The sequence below is a fragment of the Meriones unguiculatus genome, chromosome 4 (genome assembly GCF_030254825.1).
Source record: "Meriones unguiculatus strain TT.TT164.6M chromosome 4, Bangor_MerUng_6.1, whole genome shotgun sequence".
Classification (NCBI taxonomy): domain Eukaryota; kingdom Metazoa; phylum Chordata; class Mammalia; order Rodentia; family Muridae; genus Meriones; species Meriones unguiculatus.
Genome location: NC_083352.1, coordinates 135527837 through 135543033, shown reverse-complemented (window position 1 = coordinate 135543033; position 15197 = coordinate 135527837). Strand labels below are relative to the sequence as shown.

The 15197-nt window shown below is 41.0% G+C and overlaps 1 protein-coding gene across 6 annotated transcripts in view; it reads left to right on the top strand.

Annotated features, from left to right (window-relative positions):
• Macrod2 (mono-ADP ribosylhydrolase 2) overlaps nucleotides 1-15197 on the top strand; it is a 1947949-nt gene that overhangs the window by 1908997 nt on the left and 23755 nt on the right. The window lies entirely within an intron of this gene.

Genomic DNA, 15197 nt, shown 5'->3' with positions numbered 1-15197 from the left:
TGCTCTTTCTGGCATGATCTTTGAAGGCTCAGAAAGGTCATTAACTTTATCCAGATATATGTCCCTGAAAACTATTTCTTAATGTTGCACCCCAACACAAGACTGCACAAAAGTCCTATGCCAGCCCAGAATAATGTAGTCACTTTGCATTGACTCACCCAAGTCTTTAGAGAGCAAAGACTATTTCTTACATACAGTTGCTACTTTGTTATCCATAAAGACACTAATGCATAGCAGGTGCTCAGGAAAATTCTCCTAACCAATGGATACAAAGTGGCACCATAGACCTTCAACCTCAATGGGTTCTTAATGAAGAAGATATTGATTGTCTCCATCATACTTCAGCTAGAATGTGTTATTAAGTCTAACAAGCTCAATTATCCTGAATCAAAGACTGTACCTTAGCTGTGGACAATACTGCTGTTCCCAAGAACAGATGGAACTGGAGTAAAGAGACCTATCTCATCACTAGAAAATCAACTCAAAATTTAGCAGTCATCACAGCATGTCCATCTCTTTTACAGACAAAAGTCTGCATATCTTTATCTCAAATTCATTTACATATGCAATTTACATAATAAATAGGAAAATAAGGAAGCACAGTACTTGAAATGTAATCAAATTACATTGTTTAGAAAACAGCAAACTGAAGCTTGCTGGTGTCAGTGGGTGAGCAGAGATCTCTCAATAGCTTAATCATCTGCATGATTCAGCCCCATATTACCATCAGTGCTGCCATGACTCATTCTGGTGGACCAACTTTTAATCAAAAGTGAGAGGCTCAGAGGATGCTGATATAAATATTAGGATAACATCCTTCATAGGGATGAAAATAAGTAGCATTAGCCTCAACACATTTCAATGGTCTGTAAGCTCATAACACGAGCAGCAACTCTTGCCCACCCCTTACGAAGCCCACGATGATCTCATACTTTTCTACACTCTGGGTTGCTGCCCCCTCTCCTTCCCTGCTGCTTCTCCCTCAGACTGTCAGCATGCCTCAGCTTCCACCCACCCACACAACAGCTCTGCAAGTTAATCCTTCCAAAGCAGACAGACCATCTGTGGGAAAGCTCAGGGTTGCTGAGAAACAACACCTATAAAAACCAAAGGAACAGCATGGCTTTGTGCTGCCTGTCTCTTTCTTCATCAGATAGATAGGGAGGGAGGTGGGTGGGTAGGTAGGTAGATAAATGGTTAGGTAGATAGACAGACAGTTAAATAGATAGATAAATTATAAATGGTTAGACAGACAGATAGACAATGGGCTTTGGATTAGTGCTGACAGAATACTTCTGAAATTATCACTAAGTACCTCATTCTAAACATTGCCTCTCAATGAAATAGGTTTTCTTGTGTTCAGTTTCCACATTAACATCCTGTATCACTGTTTAATGTATGATTGAAACCAATCAGCCAACAAGTAGCATCAAACAGGGATCTTAAACTTCTGCTTTCCATCTGACTGACAAGTCCCTGACTATCTTTTTTAGGATCGCTTGGGTCACCATTGTAATCTCACAACCTTTAAAAAGTCTTTACCCACAATTATTTATAGGCAGGTCTTTACCAAATAAATGAATAAACAGTGATTTTTCAGAACTTCTATCTGGAATTGTAGGTATGTGCCATTTAGAATTTTACAAAGCCATTCTATTGAACCAATCCTGCTTCCAACGTTTGATCTTCTAACTCATAGCTATCATGCTACACATAAAATTGAGGTAGCCTATCCATTAAACATGTACACCGGCTATGCAGAGAACTTGCAGTTGATATGTTAGTGAAAAACTGTCAAGAAGCAGTTGACTCACAAGCTTCCATGTAAACTAGGATACGGAGGCAGCTTGTTAAGATATAGTGTCCAGCCCTCTGTGTTACTGGATCTAGTGAGGGCTCTCGAAGCCTGTCTTGGACAAACATCATGAATGAGTCCAACACAGATGGCCCAAAGGCCACAATGGAAGGGATCAGGTGCACCTATTGGGGGCTACTTTCCTTCAGAAATCTGGGAAGGTTGTGGAGCTTTTTAAAAGAGTACATTTACTTCTGGTATAAAACTATTTATCTATTGATTTTTAAAATGATTGACACTAACTAAGATCTATCTTAGTTGTTTTAAGTAATTTTAAAAACTGTTTAATAACAACTAAGACCACCACACAATGCTTCATGTGCCAACTTAGTTTAATAGGACACAAATTCCACATTATTTCAAACGTAGTATTAATTTATAGGGGGAAAGCTCATATTTAGTTTTTGGACCCTTTTTCTTTGTGCCATTCCAGAAGACTATTATTTTTATATGAATGCTTCCAAAATTAAGATATGTGAAAATGTGTTTCTATTATCACTTAAAAAAAAAAGTCTCTGACTGGAGAGTTCAAAGGAAGGGTCGTTTCCAAAGCAGACTTTGTTGTTAATGACCACAGTACCTGTACTTGCCCGCACAAAGCCTGGAAATTATTCATTCGTGGATTCTTTACTTTCATGACTACCTTCCTGTAACTAACTAAGTGCCCGTCATTTGTTAAATTTTATGATCACAAAAATACTATGAAGAAAACTGTGCTAACTCAGAAGGTAGTATGAAGGACTGTCTAGTTGGGCTGAAACTCACAAGTTTGGGCTTTATTAAGTGCTGTGAGTGTGAGTGAGAGAGAATGGGGGGTGGCTAGCTTTGTACACCTCTTCTACCACTGGCCTTCACCTCGGCTCCTTTTTGAGGTAAAATTTCACCAATGTGTCCTTCACCTCACTAGGCCTCCAGGTTAGCCTCCAACTTGTAATTCTTTCCCTTCAGCATCCACAGAAGCTGGAATTAAAGACCTTCGCCCAAGCTCACATTCAAAGCAGATCTTGAATGTAAACAGTTTATCTGGAGAGCGCAGTCCTAGAGACTAGGGGTGGGGAGTCAGCCATTGAGGAATGAAGAGACTGCTGTAGTTCTCATTTCTCATGCTGTGATCAGACACTCTGGCCAAAAGTAAATTTGAGAGGAAAAGGTTTTTGTTTGTTTGTTCATTTTGTTTTGTTTTGTTTTTACTTAAAGTCACAGGGTTAACCAGTGACTCTTTTCATCACTGGTTGAAGTTACGGATTAGGGGAGAGGAGTTAGAGCTTTACCACTTGGAATGAAGACAGTCAATAAGCAAGTAGTTCTCAGATTTTCACATTCACAGGGTGCCCTGACTGTCCCCTGCACTGCCAAAACAATGATGAAACTCTAGTACCCTAGGCAAGCAGAGAGATAGATGCTAGCTACCAAGAGTTGGAAATCTTCAAGAGTACACTGACACTGACTGTCCTTGGTAGCTATAAGGTACTAAGTCAACCCAGAGAAGATGGCCCAGGAATCCACAGTAACATCTCCAAAATTCTAGGAGATTTGGATGCCTTAACTTTGGCATTTATGAAAAAAACAAACAAGCAAGCAAACAAACAACTGTCTTCCTTAAGAACTTGAACCACAAGTCATGCCAGTCACAGACTTTTGTACCCTGAATTCATCCTACCACTCTGGCCTATCAACACCTCAGTCAGGGGTTGTAATTTAAGTGATCTGGAATTGGAAATGATACCCAGGGTCCCACCAGAAAATGCAAACATGTGGCCTGAACTCGGTTTCAGTCTAGGTTAACAGCAACTGTAGAGACATTGATTGTCCAATTCATCTCAACTGCATACTGTTAAGAGGCAGAGGAAGAGATGTGTTCAAGTCAACGAAATTCAGTCTAACAAGCTAGCCATTTTTCCTACATAAGGAACATTCTAGAAGTACTCTTTTCCTTGTTTACCACATGTACACACACATACACACACATAAAAATCACCAGGCTCCCTATAGTGGAGCCCATGTAATGGCATATGAGACCCCATCATCTTTCTCCAAGGTTTACAGCCACACAAATAGTCAATGTCCATCTGAAATCAGTTACCTACTAAGTGGGTTATATACATCAGAAGCAAACAGATAAAACTGAAGGTTGACTTTTACATTATTGATATTTGTATCGGCCTAAGAGAGAATGGAAAATGTCCTGTCCCTGTGCATTTGGAATTTATAAACTGGGCTGGTTTTTTTTTTTCCAACAACAACAACAAAAAAAAAAAAATATGTACCTCATTCTATAAGAAGAAGGGAAAAGGAAATTAAGTTCTGCAGGCTTTTCTCCCCTCTTTGTAAGCCTGCTCTTTAAGCTTCCATTTGACAATCACATATATGGATTGGTCTCCCCGTTTGTATTTATTATTATTTTTTTAGAATAGCATTGTGCCCTGCGATCAATAAATCAAAATTGGATTGCCTCATCCGCAAAGGTGAATTGTTATCTTGCTGCAGAGGTTATGTGACAGGAACTCCAGTTTGGTAAAACTATATGAACAAAAAAAGGATTAAGATTTCTTGGGCAGAAAGGAAAATTGTAGATGGCTATTTTTTTCTGTTATGGGAAGAGTTTCCTGAATTGTCTCCAAGAACAAGAGATTAAATGTCAAGAGATAAAGCAGGCACAGGCCCCATTATTTCCACCTGCCAAAGCCCATTCTCTCACCAAAGGTGCTGTTTTCACACAGCAAATGAAGTCAGGTTGATGGCTGCAGAGGTGTTCATGACAGCCTGAGAGAGGAGGCAGAGGCAAACCCACACAGAGGGTTAAGGATCCCTAACTTGTCGAGACAGTGGAACAGGCACAGTATCCAGGCCTGTGGGAGAAACCAGGGTACCTGGAGATGTCCACATTCCAGAAAGAAGTCCAAGCAAGCTCTTCCACATGAGTGGTGCCTGAGCAGGCCAGGAGAGATGCTCAGCACCTGCAGATGTGAGATGGTTCTGAGCATCCCAGGGAAATCAGCTCTGCCAAGGGCTAGTACTGTGGAATGAATTCAGGAAGACCCCTTGGCCCAGGAGGGTTGGCTGGTTAGTGGAAGCATCTGCTGAGAATTGACAGCGACCTGTGTTCCTGTTCCCTTGGGCCGTTGAGGGACCAAGAAAGCCATGAAGCTGTATACTGACCTATTTTTCGAACCTGCTGCATGGTCTCCCAAACCAAGCTGTGATGCATCACTGACTCCAGTCACTAGAATTCCAAAGCAAGATCAACTCAGTTTTCTAGGAGGCTGTTATAAAGGAGAATCAAATTATTGAAACTTACTGCTGAGTTGCCTAACGTGAGCATGCAACCTATGATACAGGTCCCTGGGGATCCTGCAGGAGAGGAGGCTCTCCATTCACCCCCTCTGTTTTCTATCCACTGCCACCGTGGTACAGCTACAAGAACACACAGATGAGGGATGTGGATGTGTTTACTGGCTGTGCCTCCCTCAGCCCATCCCCAGGGTAAGGAAAACATGCCAGTCCATTGCTTGCAAGTGGAGAGGGCTGACAGAGGCAGTCAATGAAAGCATTTGGGGGCCATTCCTCAGATCTTTAGCTTCTGTGTTTGCTCTCTGGGCTGCTGTCACTCCTCTTGCTGCTGTGGATTATTGAATGGAACTGGGAGAACTCGGTCCTGACAGCATCAATGAGCAAATAGGGGCAGCCCCATCCCTTCACTGGGGTCAGTGTTCACGCCTGGACAATGTCTGGGGTGAACTGTAAGATGGTCAGGAACTCTTTGATTCAAAAGGAAGTAAGGACACTGGGGCAGGGCAGGCCTGGACAAACAGCATAGTTCCTTACCAGGAACTGAATTGTCTTTGGTAGAAGGCAGCAGGCTAGGAAGAGCAATTTTAGCTGTGTGCTTTATGATATGGTTGAGCTGGCCTTTCATATGTACATGCATGTGCTTGCTTGGATCTCAATTAAATTCTTAAGGCTATAAATGTGGTTAAAACCAGAAAATCCCAAAGATTAAGATTCCAGAGTCTGGGATGTGGTTTTGTGAAGACAAGCTGGAAAGAGCATTTAGTTTAATACCAGGTGTGTATGAAAATTCCTCCTAGCTGGAAATAATCTATCCTCTCTCTTTGAAGCTGAGAGAATTGGTGTTGGGCTGAGACCAGAAACAGGATTAGCTTAGCAGAATGGAGCATTCTTCCTTCCGGTTCAGAGCCCCTGACAGTTTCTTCTAATGCTCCTGTAGGCTAGCATGGTATTTCTCAAATGCAGGATTTTTGTTGTTGTTGTTGTTGTGCTTTTGCATTAGTTTTTGGTTTAGTTTTTTTTTTTTTTTGGTTTAGTTTTTGTTTTAATAGCTTTTTAATATTTTTATCATGGTCAAAGGAAATCATGTGCTAAGATTTTATTAAGTGTTCAGAGCAAACTATGCTGTTTAGGAAAATCAGCATAGAGGTTGAGACTAGTGGAAATAAACATCCATAATTTAAAAGGCACAGGGTGGAACTCCACTTTGAATAGCTGTGTGTGTATGCAATTATGTAGGATTTCAATTTGAGGTGCAGAAGTGCTTTCTTTTGGGAATCTTGAGGATACAAGAAGGCTCTGAGAATTCAGCCTTAGTTATTTGCAGCCCTAAGTTCCTTCCTTATGAAAGATTTCACATAAAGCACCATTGGGGTGGGGGGGAATCAAAGCTGGCCCTGCTGTGGCTCCTTGCTTGGATAAAGCCCTGTTAGAGTAAAAGAATAAAGAGACTCTGCTGGCTAAAAAAAAAAGAGAAGAGCAAAGAAAAGAAAGTCTGAAATCCCACCTATCTCTGTATTCCTCAGTAACCCGCAGGGCACAGATTTGGCTGGTAGCAGTAGAGAAACAAAAGCCACAAAGGGTATGTGATGTCATATGGAGTTTCACAGATACCCAATTTGTATTGTTCCTGCTGGACAAACCCAGATGTAGCCAAGCTATGGTAGCCCCTGGCTGAGAGGGGCCTCCTCAAAGTGCTCCTTCCTGCCAAGCCCTTGTAGGAGTCGGGGGGGGGGGGGTGTTACATAAGAAGGCCGAATAAGAATTGGAAACTTATTTAGGGTCTGATGAAGGGAAAGAAAGGGCCAGCCATGTGTAGACTATGATCATGGTCCAGCTCTGTTGAGCTAAGCATGTCGACCAGAGAAGGCTGGGGTGGCACGACCACTGTTAGGGGTGCTGAAACTATCCTGGAAATTACAGGAAAAGTTACACAGCGTAAAAAGGGGGGCAGGGGAGAGGGCCAAAGTACCAGGCCTAAGGCAGTTATTTTAAGATGTTAAAAAAGGGTTCCTCCAGGTGTTTAACACACAGGAGATGGCTCCGTGGGTCTAAATGTCGACATGGACACAGGACAGCTGGAAAAGACAAGAAATAAAATCAGAAAACAAAACCAGAAGCCATGAAGCTACAGCCTTGTTAGCTCCTTCTACTCCCCGCCCCCCAGTTTTTATTTTTATTTTTTATTTTTTGCCCCTGAGTTTTATATTCTATCCGTTGCCAGTGGTCGTAAGGACGGTTAACAGTATCCTTCCTCGCCTTGGCCTCTTGTGAATTCCATGAGGACAGCAGTGGCTTCACATATTCTGTATTGGAGCGAGCAAGAGACAATATTTCATGGCCCTATTTGGAGCTCATGAGCAGAATCATTTGTGCCCCAAGGAAAGTGTAAGTGTACTAAATGCTGGGAGCGAATGGGGAAACCATTTTCATAATTGCTAATTAAGGCACAGATTGATCTGTTTCTAGAAAGAAATTTTGTCGCACCCATGAACACTAAATACATACCCATACTTGATCCATAGTGAACTATCCAGAGTTGAGTTTCACCAAAGTGTTGTATCCTCATCTGTAACCGGATATTAAACATCATGAAAGAATATTAGATTGTTTCAAAGGTGCATTAAAATGAATGGATATGTTAAGATATTGCTTAATACATGTGTATTTAATTTACAATATTGAATAGTGGAGTATGAATATGCTTAAACATGCCCAATATGAAAAGACTACTGTGGAAATTACAAGGCATCATCTGTGTTTTAGGTAAGAAGCGAAGAGCTGAAGGGACATGTGTGAGGAAAAGCAAAGGGAGAGTGGGTCATACACTTACGTTTTCTGGGATGGTTTGGGAAAGATATAATATGGAGAGAGGGACATTTTCATTAGCATTTTGAGCAGTTTGAAAGTTATGTGTAAGTGTTCTTTTGTATATTTTTAATCACCACTAGGATTATTTCAAGATTAGGCTCTATAAACTTTTTCTGTTTCCATTTAGAAATACATGTTTTTAAAATATCACTACATATCTCATTAAACTGTAATCCATTTCAGATAATTAAACCTTCATAAAACACGAAGATCTCCATAATAATGTATCTTAAATTTCAGAAAGGGATGGGTGCTGAAGGCAAGAACGAAAGGGGAGGGGAGAGAGGGAAGAAGAGGGTCACAGGTGAGAAGTAACCCTGGAAATGCCTTTGAAGCACAGGACAGTTAAAAGCCCCTGACTTATTCTAAATGAGATTAAGGACTTTACCACGAGCTTTTGACAAGAAAACTAAAACATTCCTGGGCACTTAGAGCCTGTTTCCAAACAAAATCTTAAAAGAAGACTAAAAGAAAAAAAAAAAAAAATATATATATATATATATATATATATATTGTTCTTGTTAAGAAACTTTGTATCCCATCTTTGATGTTTCAGTGACAGACCAATTTACCTTCAGCAAACTGAAAAAAATTCTTTTTTTCTAAAAGAAGAAAGAGATGTGTGACATTTTATTCTCAATACTTGTGTGCTATTCATCCAGAACTTAAGGAAACTAATTACAGATAAGTAGTAATAAAAGACTAAAATACTGAAAAAGAACAGGGATTTTTTTTTTTTGAGATTGTCTATAGTGTAAGCACGGCTTATAAGATAATTTCCAGTGTGTTGGTGACCTCAGTATAAGGCTGAGTTTACATCACTAAAACTGTATGAGAGTAGCTTGGAGAGTCACGCGCGCTCCCAACCCTGTGTTTATACTGACACTCTGTCCTCCCTTGTGTGCGGCCTTTGATCTCGTCTCACTTAGCTGGACTGGGAGTCAGACCTAGATAGTGACCGTGACAGTCTAGGGCAAAGGAAGGGCTAACGGAGCTTGTCATCTCTAACAGGCGGCAGCTTGAAAGAGCCGAGGTCGCTTACATTCTTACTCAGTGTCTGTGTGTACGGAATAAATGCCATCTTCCATTTGAGCTTGGGAGTTAAGTGCATGTCATGGATGCCCTAGACTCCAAGGCCAGTTCTTTTCTTTTCTTTTTTTTCCCCCCATCTTAATAGCATTCTCACATCAACAAAACTTAGCTTAGGAGATTTCTCTGGAAATGTTAATTCAATATTTCCTATATGTATATTGGTTTTTGTTTGTTTATTTGTTTAGTAGGTGTAGAAGTTAACCTACAAAAAATAAATAAATAAAAAGAAGTTAACCTACTTATTTTCTTGTGTTACCTTGTTAGGTATAAATCAAATTTCTGATTAAATTTCTATGAGATAGAATTAAGAAACAATGTTAAGACTTGGTCCACTGACTACATAAAGTGAGTGTGTGTGTGTGTGTCTATGCTATGACCGTAGTATTGCTGTATGCTAAATCATCTTTAGCCAGAGCTTAGAATCAGACTCATCAAATGTTTTGGCCATGACTCTCAGGACCAACTATAGCTTCTCTGGTCCGGAAAGCATGTCAGGCTGTGAGCTGAGTCCTGCTCTCAGCCTAGTTGGACCAGCTGATCCACAAAACATCTTTATCTTAGAGTAAAAGATGAGGGAATAAGCAAAGACTCAGCTGCACAAATGCCTTGCCAGCGCCTATGTAACGTGACTAAGCAGAAGTCTTATTGCCCCCCGCCAAATGTTCATGAGCATCAAGAGACAGTGAAATGGCCTCCCAAGAGGGAATCAGGGAGAAAATGAACATTTTTAGTAATCAATAGTGATTATTGGTATAGTGGTTCAAGAATATTTCATTTGGGTCAACATTACTTTAATTCAGTACAGTGGGGTTCCAACAGGCTTTGTTGTAGCTCACATGCAAGTGTGGATCCTGAAAAGTGACTTTGTTTGCATGTGTTACCTATTAGTAAACGTCTCAAAATATAATCTTAGAGGCTCCTCCATCATCTCCCCAAATTGATGCATTTAGGAAGCTAATTACCTGGCATTAAGTAAGCACCATGACATGTTTGTTTTTCCTGTGATGAGGCCTGCTCCATTTTTCACTTTTTATGTAATGCCACTGACCTACAAAACGTTGCTATAATCAAAGCTTTGAGGAGAATAGTGAGAGTTGGTAATTGAAAATGAAAATGGCACTGAATGTCCCGGACTCCATTTCAGCATCTTTTATCTCCTGCTAGGAGCCCTGAAATATACCTCCTGTTTATGTTCCAAGCAGAACCAATAAAAATGGGGGAGGATCAGGCAAACTGGAGTAAATAGAGAATAGAGGCACTTTGTTTTTATCAGATTCTATTGTCTATGTGGAATGGACTCATTTCTCTAGGACACTCAGTTGCATTGCTCAGCAGGAAAGAAGCCATTCAGATTAAGACCAGTGTCACGCTCATATCAGAATAGCAAATGTCTGTTCTCCCCATTCCTGAATACATATATGTACTTGCACACTTGAGCAGATACCCAGGTGTACATGCAAGGTTGTGCCAGTGCGCATGCAGAGATAGATTCAAGCCCTGCTTAGCCCATGCAGGCACATCATGCGCACTAATGTTAACAAATGAGTGAGTACATCCACAAAACACAGAGCTCTGAGAGCAAACGGACAGTGCTTCCATGTGTTCCAGAAACGTGGTGCCGAGAGCCAGTGATCTCAAGACACCTACTGTGTGCCAGGCTAATCTGTGCTAACACACTGTCACAGCCTGAGAAGGCTCACAAGTCACACTGGAAAATGAGGTTAAAAGCATAAGCATAGGGCAAGCGATTTAGAAGCTTTTTTGTTTTTGTTTTTTGGCTGGCTTTTGAAGTTTGCTTTGCTCAGCTTGGCCCTTCCTGGCCTAGCTAGCTCTCAACAGTATTTTGAATCACACCTCATTTTTGCTGAGCATTGCTTAATAGACCTGTATCTGACCTGTTCACTAGAAGTTATTACCATTGGTCATCTCAGGAATTCTTGTAGTCCTTCCACTCTGACACTAGACCAAGATCCCATCAAAATGAGAGTCCTGATAAGAATGTCAAGAAAGTCATGTGTTGTAGAATTAGAGCAGCTAATTTTCCTTTTATGGTTATAACTTCTTATCAAATATAATACTAATGCTAGACTTTGCTCAGTTCTGACTACATTCCAGAGAGTGAAATACGGGTCAAAACATCTTACAGTGATTTTACTAGCAAAAGGAGCCATGGTTTTATGAAACTATAAAATGTGGTGAGAAGTTATTAAAAAAGTTCCGTGACTACCCGGCATACACTTTCGTCACAACACTGTGCGGCCTTCGCTCTGTTAGCTTTCCTGTCCTTCCAATGGTAGTTTGCCCATTTCTTTGGGTGACGAGTACAGGAGTCATGGGCGCTCTCTTGATGACACACTTTGATAAACTTACATCACTAACTTAGCATTTCTCAGATTACCAGCCTCTTCCTTTCTGGTTAGTATAATGTTTGTTTTATGTAACATGTTTACCCAAGAGTCGGGCGGTCCTCTCCCATGTTACCTTTATTTCAAGACCACTGGAAATGATCCCTTCAGTAGATATTGGCTATGAACTAATTCTGTTTTGGTCTTGGTTTGTTTTTCTGAAAATACTTCTGATTTCAAATGTAAATTGGAAAGATTTTGTTGGGTATAGGAATTTAGGTTGAAGATGTTTTTTTCTTTTTTGTAAAAAGACATCATGCCATCTCCCCACTTCATTGTGTTTGTTGCAAGCTCGCTCATGCACAAACCTTAATTATTGCTATTTTAAGTCTAATGGAGGGCTGAAGAGATGGCTCAAAGGTTAAAAGCACTGTCTGTTCTCCCAAAGGTCCTGAGTTCAGTTCCCAGCAACCACACGGTAGCTCATAACCATCTATAATGAGATCTAGTGCCATCTTCTGGCCTGACTACTATATTAATAAATAAATAATAAATAAATAGACAAATAAATAAATCTTTAAAAAAGAATACTATTGAGAAGTCCAATGGGCTGTTCCTTAGACAGTTTTTACATATTTTCTTTAACCTTGCTTTTCAGCAATTTCACAATGACTGACCTGTGTGTTTTGTTTGGCATTAATTTTGCTTATTGTTATCACATGCTTGATGGAATACCAGAGCACTATATCACCACTAATTTCAGCACACTATCATCTGTTATTTCTTAAAACATTGGGCTTGCCTGTTATAAGGAGGATTCTAAAAATTCCAAGTTCTGTGCCAACAGCTGGGCTGGAGTTGCTCCGTGGTCTCACTGCTCAGTGTCTGGATCAGACCGCGTCTGCCAGGACTCCTGCTCAGTCACCTGTGCTTCATCTGTCTTGCAGCATTTCCTTTTGATCCAGCCTTTAGCTTACTGTTCCTTAGCTGAATGGACCTATCAAATTCTTCCATTTAATCATCATCTGGTTTTATAGTGCTTACACTTTGAGTAACTTTTTTGCTATACAAATTACTCAACTCAGCACCCAAGTTCTTAGCATACATTGCTCATTCATATTTTGTTTAACACCTTGTTTCAGTTATCTTAGTTTTTAGTAGTCTGCTGTAGCTGTTTCAGAATGCCAGGTAATTTTTTGTGGCAGTGTGAACACTGTGCTTAAAAAGTTTGTGAGGATAAGCCGAGGTTCTGAATGGTTCTGTCTGCCATTAGAGAAGATTTGTATTTGCCTCCAACAGGGAGAAGCACATAATAAAGAAATGTAACCCAAGGTAACCCAAGAAGGAGCTTTAAAATTATTTATTAACCGGTTGTGTGTGTGTGTGTGTGTGTGTGTGTGTGTGTGTGTGTGTGTGTGTTCTGGGAGTTAAACCCATGCACTCACACATACTTGGCAAGTGCTCTACTGCTTAGCCGGATTCCAACCTTAGACTTTGTTTTTACTTAACAGTTGACTTGTGTCAAACCTACAGAAAACGGTACATAGCAAGGGTATTTCTTCCTTGGTGGCCCTGACCACTTATATTTTACCTTCGATCAGTCCTTAAAGATACCCGGAGTGCCTGTTCTGTTGTTGGTACTGGAATGCCAGCTCACTCCGCTGTTCATCATGGAGTCTGAGCTGCAGTCTGTCCAGTACTTCTCCAGGTTCTTGGTAAAGGGTTAGTGTGCATCACTTTAGCCAACCTCAGGCTCAGCGCCTCTCTTATTACCATCTTAATCTGCATTTTTCATAATTATAAAACTGAGTTGTCTTTTCACTTGAATGTAGGACGTCATTTCTTACTTTATGAACTCTCAAATCTCTTGCAATTTTTTCCTATTGGACTTTTGGCCTACATTTCTATTGTTAGAAGCTATTTAAATCTTTTAATATTATTATTTGCCTATGATACAATGCAAGTATGTTTCCTTTCAAAATACTTGTAAGCTCCACCCCAAAGCGTGTTGTGTCTCTGAAGTCGAATGTTTTTATTTTTCATTTAAGCTCTGCATTTAGTGTCCCGTGTCAAACATCTCATGCACCCCCCTTAAGGGATGCATCACTGCTTTCTTCTGCACTGAAGTGTAGGTAGTGTATTAGCGGCCAAACGCAAAGTGCTAAACTTTCTGGAAGTTTCAACAAAGTGTGACATGATAGCGACCGGTCCAGCTGGAAGCTCAGGTCTGCTTTCCACTCCCAGTCTCATCCTCAGGCATTCCTAGAAGCAGCAGTGGTCCAGAACAGTTGGTCTTCACTGGTCTTCATGCAGTTTCTTCTTGTGTTAGCCTTTTCCTGTGCCAGCTCATCTAATCTTGTATCATCAGTTTTATCCGAATGGCATCTCCCTAATGTCTCCTGTCTATTTCACACTCCCCTTCCTACACCCAATGTAAAAGCCTGGCCAGCATTTTCAGTTAAGTGAGCCTTAACTCACACCTCAAACCGTAAAATGACTTTCTTTCTTCCTTCCTTTACTCCTTTCCACCTGTCTTTATGTCTTCAAGCTCTGTCCACCCATGCTACATGCTGATCATGTCTAAGCCATATTTCTCTGCCATCAATGTCAGTAAATGGCTGCTGGGAGCTCAGACTGTACTTTCAAAAGCCTTTCCCTCAGAAAAGAGTATAAATGGGAGCTGTCCCCTCTTGCTTCATCCCCCATCTGGCACACTGAGTTGAACATACCCTTCTCTCAGGAAGCCCTCCTGTAAAACGATTTCATCTTCTTTTTAAAATGTACAGAAGTAAGATCATCACATATTCATATTTATAGCATTTTAACCTAATTTATAAATGCCCTTGTTCTTCACGTCAGGAAAACATACTAGGTATTTAAGCTTTGAGAGGTTATTTGTCCTGAATATTTGGAAATGTGAACAAACCTCTCCCTGCAACACTTAAGACTGTCCTGTAAGTCGGGTGCGGTGGCCCACACCTGAAGCTCTAGGCAGCAGAGGCAAGGGGATGTCTGAGTTGGAGGCCAGACTGTTTTACAGAGTGAGTTCCAGGACGGTCAGGGCAACACAGAGAAACCCTGTTTGTTTGTCGTTTGTTTTGGCGGTATAACCTGAACCACAATGAATGGATGGCCTTCTTTCTAAGGGTCATAGAGAAAGAGACCACAACCCAGCCCAGCAGCAGGCAGAAACTCAGCACTCCGGAGTGGCAGTGTCTTAGGAGGTCTAGCAAGCAGCTGCGAGGCTCGCCTATAACTGAACAGGAACATCCTCCCTGTGAGGACACGGGAACTTTCAGCTTTCAGGCTTGCCTAAGGCGAGAACAGAGGGTTTTTGTTTTCCCTTGATGTTCTTAAAAGTCTCTTCTCTTCCCCACCCTCCCATCCTCAGCTCCCTCTCTCCCTTTCTCCCTCCATTTCTTCTAGTCTCTCTCCTTCCCTCCTTCAGTTTCCTCTCCTCTCTCACCTGCCCTCTCTCCTGTGCTGCCCTTCCCTCTCTCTCCTCCCTCCTCACTTCCTCCCTCTTCCTCCCTCCCTAAATTTAAAGGGAATGTGATATTGTTTAAAGCACATTCTTTCTCTTATTCTACTAGATTTCTAATTTGGGAAACTCTGTATGGTTATCTCACAAGTTAAAGAGAACTTAGGAGACGAGACAGCCCCGAGTGTTCAAGTATCTCAACCCACGACTTCCTCCTGTAACCCATTCTGCAAAAGTTAAATTTCCCGAGTGTTTTTAGGTTTCC